Genomic DNA, 6,595 nt, shown 5'->3' with positions numbered 1-6,595 from the left:
TGCTGTTAGAAAAAACTGCTTTTCCAAAAAGCAGAGATTCTCTGCTTTTGTAAAAGGCTGCTTTTCATGTGTAAAAGGCAAACAGGAGCTCACTAACCAAACACCTAGGGGGTGTTTGTTTACCTACTTTTCACCTCCTGTTTGCCTTTTCATTTTAAAAGGTAGAGTTTTAGGTGTTTGGTTAGGCTTCTCCTGTTTGCCTTTTACAGTTGAAAATCAGCATTAAGTGTTTTTTAGATGTAAAAGGCAAACAGGAGCTCACTAACCAAACACTTAAAACTCTTACTTTTGAAGTGAAAAGACAAACATGAGCACGAAAAGGAACAACCAAACACCACCTACATCAGTGTTTATTTTGATTGAAGAGTTTGACAAACATCAAATTCCTTCACCCCTTTCCAAATTATTCAGTGTATTAGAGATTGAAGGGATTTCTCCCTTAAAAATCAGATTATTCCTCAAGTTCCATAAGACCCAAATAGCAATTCAAAAAACCTTATATTTGAGTGATGAACATCATGTTACTAGCACTCTCCACAGAGGCAGTACGGTCCAGCCAAACCTGGAAAACATTTTTGGAATAATACAATACCAACTGCATCTATCTTCCTTATCTCTCCATTTAACCAATACAAATGCATATTCCTCATCTCTCCATTTAAGCACAAAAAATTAGATTTCTTTATCTAAGTATATCCACAAACTTTGACTGCTTTTTTTCGGGATAAGATGCAAAAATACCTCTAACATTTACCACCAAGATAGGAGCAATTTTACTAACGTCTAAAATGGTGCAATTTTACTCCTAACATTGGCAGATAAGAGCAATTTTACCCCTAACGTTATTAAATTGTGTTAATTTGAGAAATAATTTATCAAACTGTCTCGATCATTAATCTTGTCATCTAATCACCTGTGAGCCATTTTATCACTCACTAACAGATCATAAACATGGATTCGGATCCTCTCCAGTATTGTTGAAACATGAGAGGATCTATTACTGTGATATCAGCCTTTTAATAAATTTTAATGGTTGGGATTTAAAATAATTAATTAATCTTACATTTTTAAATTAAAAATCAATTTACAGCTTTCAGTTATTTTCAGCCCCTTCTGAAACAATTTTTATCCTTGGAGAATCAATGGAGAACAATGAACGGTGAATGGTATATGTTACACAATAAATGACAATAATCAATCCATATTCTTTTATTATCTGCAAATCGAATTATTAAATGGTGGTTATTATAATCCAATTTTTTTTTTACATACTGAAGCTTCTAGAATTACAATTCCCCAAAATTGCAGATGGCAATGGTTGTTAATACAGTGTTTGGAAGGAAAGGGAAGAAGAACATATTTTCTGTGTGATTCACTACCGGTGAATTTTGTCATATGTTCCTACATATTCATTAAAGAGAAAAATAGGAGAAATAACAAAAGAGAATGATGGTGAAACTGAGGAGAGAGAAGGGGGAAAATCAGTACAAAATTACACAAAAATAATGTTTTTTTAATCCTAGCCATTGGTACTAAATGAAGGGCATGGATTAAAGAACAGGATATCTTCTGTTTTGATACAACTGTAGACAATCTGAATTTCATAAACATAAGATTAGACGTGAAAAAAAAATTTAAAAATTGAAAAATATATTGTCTTTTGTACGAGTTGGACAAAAAAATTATTCAAAATATTTTATCAGATTTATAAATATTAATCTCAAATTTTATTATTAAATCAAAGAAAATATGAAATATATTTTTTAAAAACAAATTGATATGTAATTGGTGCATAATAAGGAATAAAATATTTGTGTTTCATAATAATGTCTGATATTGACCCAACTTGATAACATTACGGGTAAAATTGCTCTTCAATCACTACAAGAAAAAGGGTATTAGTAAGCAAAAATTAATAAGGGTATTAAATACCCTTTTTAAAAGTATATTATCTATCAATCAAATAAGAGTAAATCCTATAATTATGTTATTGATAAACAAAAAAAAAAAAGTTTATGTTAATTTTTACTAAAACTTCCTCTTATTAATTTATTATAAATTAAAAAAAATTATTTTTATTTTCATAGGAAATTAAAAAACCGCTTGCTAATTGTAATACAAAAAAACAAACGCTTATTAAATTCTAATGGTAAGAAGTAAACCCCTTAACAAAAGAAATTTCATTTGCCGCCCATATTTCCCCCCTCAATTTTCGTTGCCCCCCCAAAACGCCTCTCTCTCTTTTTCTTTCGAGAAACCCAAAATTTCTTCCCTCTCCCACTAAAATGCATCGATTGTATGCAAAAACCTCCCTATTGAATTGTAGGATCCATTTACCTCTGTAGAAACCCTTTCAATTTATCTTTGCAGAAACCCTAGAAGAAGAAATTCTTGTCCTATATTGAATGCCCAATTCCTTCCGCGACTGGTTGGGTGGCCGAATACACTAACTTGATAGGCGTTGTCAAGCTTTCAGCTCCAAATTCGAAATTGTAACTGGTTCAACAGTTAATTTTCACTCACGAATCTAGCTCCTCTTCTCACACACTTCTTAAGTTATTTCGCTTTGACTCGGCTTTTTAGAAAGTGGTAAGCATCAGTTATGTCGCTTTAACATTGATCTTTGCTCGCTTGGTCACCTCAGTTAATATTCAGTTGTCCCTCGGTTGCTTTTGTTGCCTCGGTTATTTTTGGTTGGTGAGAAATTTTAAACCTCCAACAGTAAACCACTTGTCCACTGTGCATAACCAACATTTTTTATTTTCCTGAAATCCAAAAATATATAACATTTATAAATATTATTATTATTAATAAAGTTTCATTTTTAAGCGTTGGATAATCGTTTATCCATTTATATTTCAGCTTTTGAATTTGTTTGTCATAATTCATTATTTAGAAATCAACTATATTATAAACGTTTAATTATAATATAAATCATAACCAAAAGTTAATATTAACTTTAACGGTTCGGCTAACCTATGCCATAAGGCATAGGATAAGCCATAATTAATACATCTCTTTTTCAAAAGAGGTTTAGTTTTCTAGGTAATCATATACCATTAATAAAACATACCATTAATAAAAAAAAAACATAATTAATATTTTCACATAAAAATAATAAAATATAATTAATATTTTCACATAAAAATAATATCAAAACCCTAAATCCTTTAACTAAATTAGTACCAATATCTAACTAACTCACTCATTAGAACTGTAAAAAAAACTCATGCATTAGAAAAAAAAATATAGTTCTTGTGGTCCACTTGGACATTGCTATTCATCATCTAATACAAAAGTTTATATCAAATTACAAGCATCAATACCCAAATTCATCTAAAACTTCAAAGTGTAAACAGGATTCAAATCCTTATTTTCTTGACTTGACTTCCTCTTTTTTCCAATATTTGAAGAAACAACATTTGGATCAGAATTTTCCTTATCCCGGCAAGTAGTAATGTTGTGTCCAGTTCTCTTGCAAAACTTACAAGTTTTAACTTGTTTAGGTGCCAACTCATTGCTACTTTTATCCCGTTTATTCTTGGGACGTCCTTTGGGCATAGAAGATGGAGGACACCTAACAGTATCTTCCACACCAACTGATAATATTTCAATTTCGGACATTGCTCCTCCAAGAAGTGAAGAACTTCCAATTTCATGATATTCATCGCGATACCAATGTAATGGCAAATATGTTAATGGAATTTGGAAACAATCTTTGTGGAGGAATAATGTTAACACATGACGACAAATAATTCCCCAAAACTCAAAATTTCTACAACTACATTCTGCCACAATTCCATCCCACAAAACTTTATGCTCCTGTGAATGTGGATAGTCATAATATTGTACTATAAACACTCTTTGACTTTCAGCACATACCTTGTATTGAGTTTCCATTTCAAACTCTCCTTGAAACTTTTTAAAAGCAAAGTTTGTGAAAACTCCATACACTTGTTCCTCCAAAGGCGACAAAGTTCTAAGAGAAGACCCCATGTATGTGTCCAACATCACATTATGTGATTGATTTTGTCTGATGGCTTCTATAGCAAGGTCAACCTAGTATTTACCATGAAAAAAAAGTACATCAGATTCTAGTATTAATATATACATAGTAGCACATAGAAATAAATAAATAAAAGTTTAGAATATTAAGCAAGTAAGGAAGGAAACTTACCTGTTTAACGAGTTGAGTTAAGCATAAGCGAGAAGAAGTGAAACGCTTCACAAAACTATTAATACTCTCTGATCTTCCTGTAGTTCGCATACCACCAAAAAAATAGCCACGGAGATAACATGGCACCCAAAATTTTCTAATTTCATATAAGCCCATCATATGTTTGTTTTCTTGTAAATTAAACTTTGAGATCACAAGAGGCCATTCATACTCAAAATCTTCAATATTATCAACTTTGTATAGCCTGTAAAATTCAGCACACCAAGCCATATATTTGATTCTAAGAATTAAAGTAAACCAACCACTAAATTTGGTAGTTATGTGCCATATACAAAAGGCATGTTTCACAAGTGGCATTTCAATTGCAATAGCCTTTGTCATCCATGGATCTTGATCAGTGATAATCGTCTTTGGTGATTTCTTCATAAGTGCAACAAAAGGCTGTCAACATAATTATTTACATGTCATATATCACCTTTATATTTTCATGTATCAAAAAAAAATTTGTAAACAAGATATACGTAGGAAGAGAAACAAGAGAAATTTTTTAATTAAAAAAATTAAAATATTTACCTTCATTAGCCATCGAAATGTAGCCACTGTTTCATTACGAAGGAGAGCACAACCAAACAATATGGTCCTTCCATGATTATCGATACCAACAAAAATACCGAAAGGCATGCTATAGTAATTCACCTTGTAAGTGGTGTCGAAGGCAACAGCATCCCCATACTTTTGATACCAATTAAAACAATGAGAAGGTGCCCAAAAAAATGCTCTATCCTATTATGTTCATCGACTGTATACTCATATTGAAACTTTGAGTCCTCATTCTTTGCAAGCTTACAATACTCAAGAAGATCCACAACATCATTATCTCCAAGAGTTTTGCGTATCTTTTGAAAAAAGTTATATATGTCTTTTTGAAGAAATGGAAGATCCCCATGATGTAAATTTTTTTCAAGCTCCATTACCCTCATTATTTGCCTAACAGAGAGGCCAGCTTCTTTATACAAAAGAATCTGTTGCTCAGCTTCTTTAGATATAGTGCGATATGACGGAAGAAAGCGAACTTGGTCATGCAGTAGCAATCTATGATTGTGTTGTGTGACAAACTGAGTAACATGCCATTGTTCAAGAAAAATCTCAAAAGGTTTCTTCAATATAATGCGCATTAGTGCCTTGCATCCACACCTTGAAGACTCTCTATTTCATTGATCGTTTAATGGGTTAACAGATTTTTTGTCTGGAAATCCTTCACGATGACAAAAGAAGTCTCTTCTAATCATAATCCCATCTCTTTTTGTAAACCTACCTTTCCGAATTGAAAAACCATTAGTTTTGGCGTAATTTTCATAAAAAGCATAAGCCTCTTGTTCACTCTCAAAGCACTGCCCAACAAATGGTTCAAATAAGTTCTTCACACTACTCTGACTTTCATAATTTGTAACTACATCTTCTGTCGGAAGCTCATTGAGGTCAAAACTTAACCTATAATAAAAAAAAATAGTAATTTTACTAATAAAAATAATATATACTCATCAAAGTATAGGCATGAGAAAATTATAAAAATAGTTCATAAAAAAATATAAAAATAACTAAATATGTTACGTACCTTTTACTAATATTACTGGAAGAAACAAATGGTTCAGATAAAATGTCCAAGTCTATATCCATCTAATGCTAATTGTAAAGTGGGAATTAGAGTAATTTTGGATAAACAATTTATAAACTGATGAAAAGAGGAGAAGAAGAAACATGAGTTAAGAAGTCGAAGGGTTAAAACTCAATATTTATAACCAAAAAAATCAATGATGCAAAAACAGGTTCACCACCAAAAAGGATTAAAACTCAATATTAAAACTCAATTTTGGAGGTTCATCGCCAAAAACAAAAACAGGTTGAGTAATAATTACTATCTTTTTCAAAGCAAATAATTAATATATCCGGTATCTCACTTTTTCCTTTTCAATGCCATAATTATTAATATCTTTAGATAAACATGTGCCTTATGGCACAGGTTAGATTAAGCGTAACTTTAATACATGATATTACATCATAATTCATAAAAAAAAAAATTGAAAAGATCATAATTCACAAGTATAGATTATTGGCACTTCCAAATATAATTTGCAACAAATAAATCAACATTGAGATATTAATCCAATTGGTTGACACTTGAACTTTAATTAATAAATCATAACTCAAATTCAAGCAAATTCAATTTTATTCAACATACGAGGAATATATCTTGAATAAAATTCATAATAGGTTAAATTTATACTTTAATTATATTAAGTCACATTTTGAATATAATTCGGTATTTTTACCGAATTATACCCAAATATGACAAATTACCTTTGATAGCATTATTTTTCCCTAATAAATTATTTCTAAGATAATACCGTATATTTTGAA

At 30.8% G+C, this 6,595-nt stretch overlaps 1 pseudogene; it reads right to left on the bottom strand.

Annotated features, from left to right (window-relative positions):
- Positions 1-3,336: 3,336 nt before the first annotated feature.
- On the bottom strand, positions 3,337-5,854 carry LOC136203901 (protein FAR1-RELATED SEQUENCE 11-like; annotated as a pseudogene).
- Between the last annotated feature and the right edge of the window lie 741 nt (positions 5,855-6,595).

Source organism: Euphorbia lathyris, chromosome 8 (genome assembly GCF_963576675.1).
Source record: "Euphorbia lathyris chromosome 8, ddEupLath1.1, whole genome shotgun sequence".
Classification (NCBI taxonomy): Eukaryota; Viridiplantae; Streptophyta; class Magnoliopsida; order Malpighiales; family Euphorbiaceae; genus Euphorbia; species Euphorbia lathyris.
The sequence above is the reverse complement of the archived record's forward strand: the minus strand, read 5'-3'. Positions and strand labels throughout refer to the sequence as shown.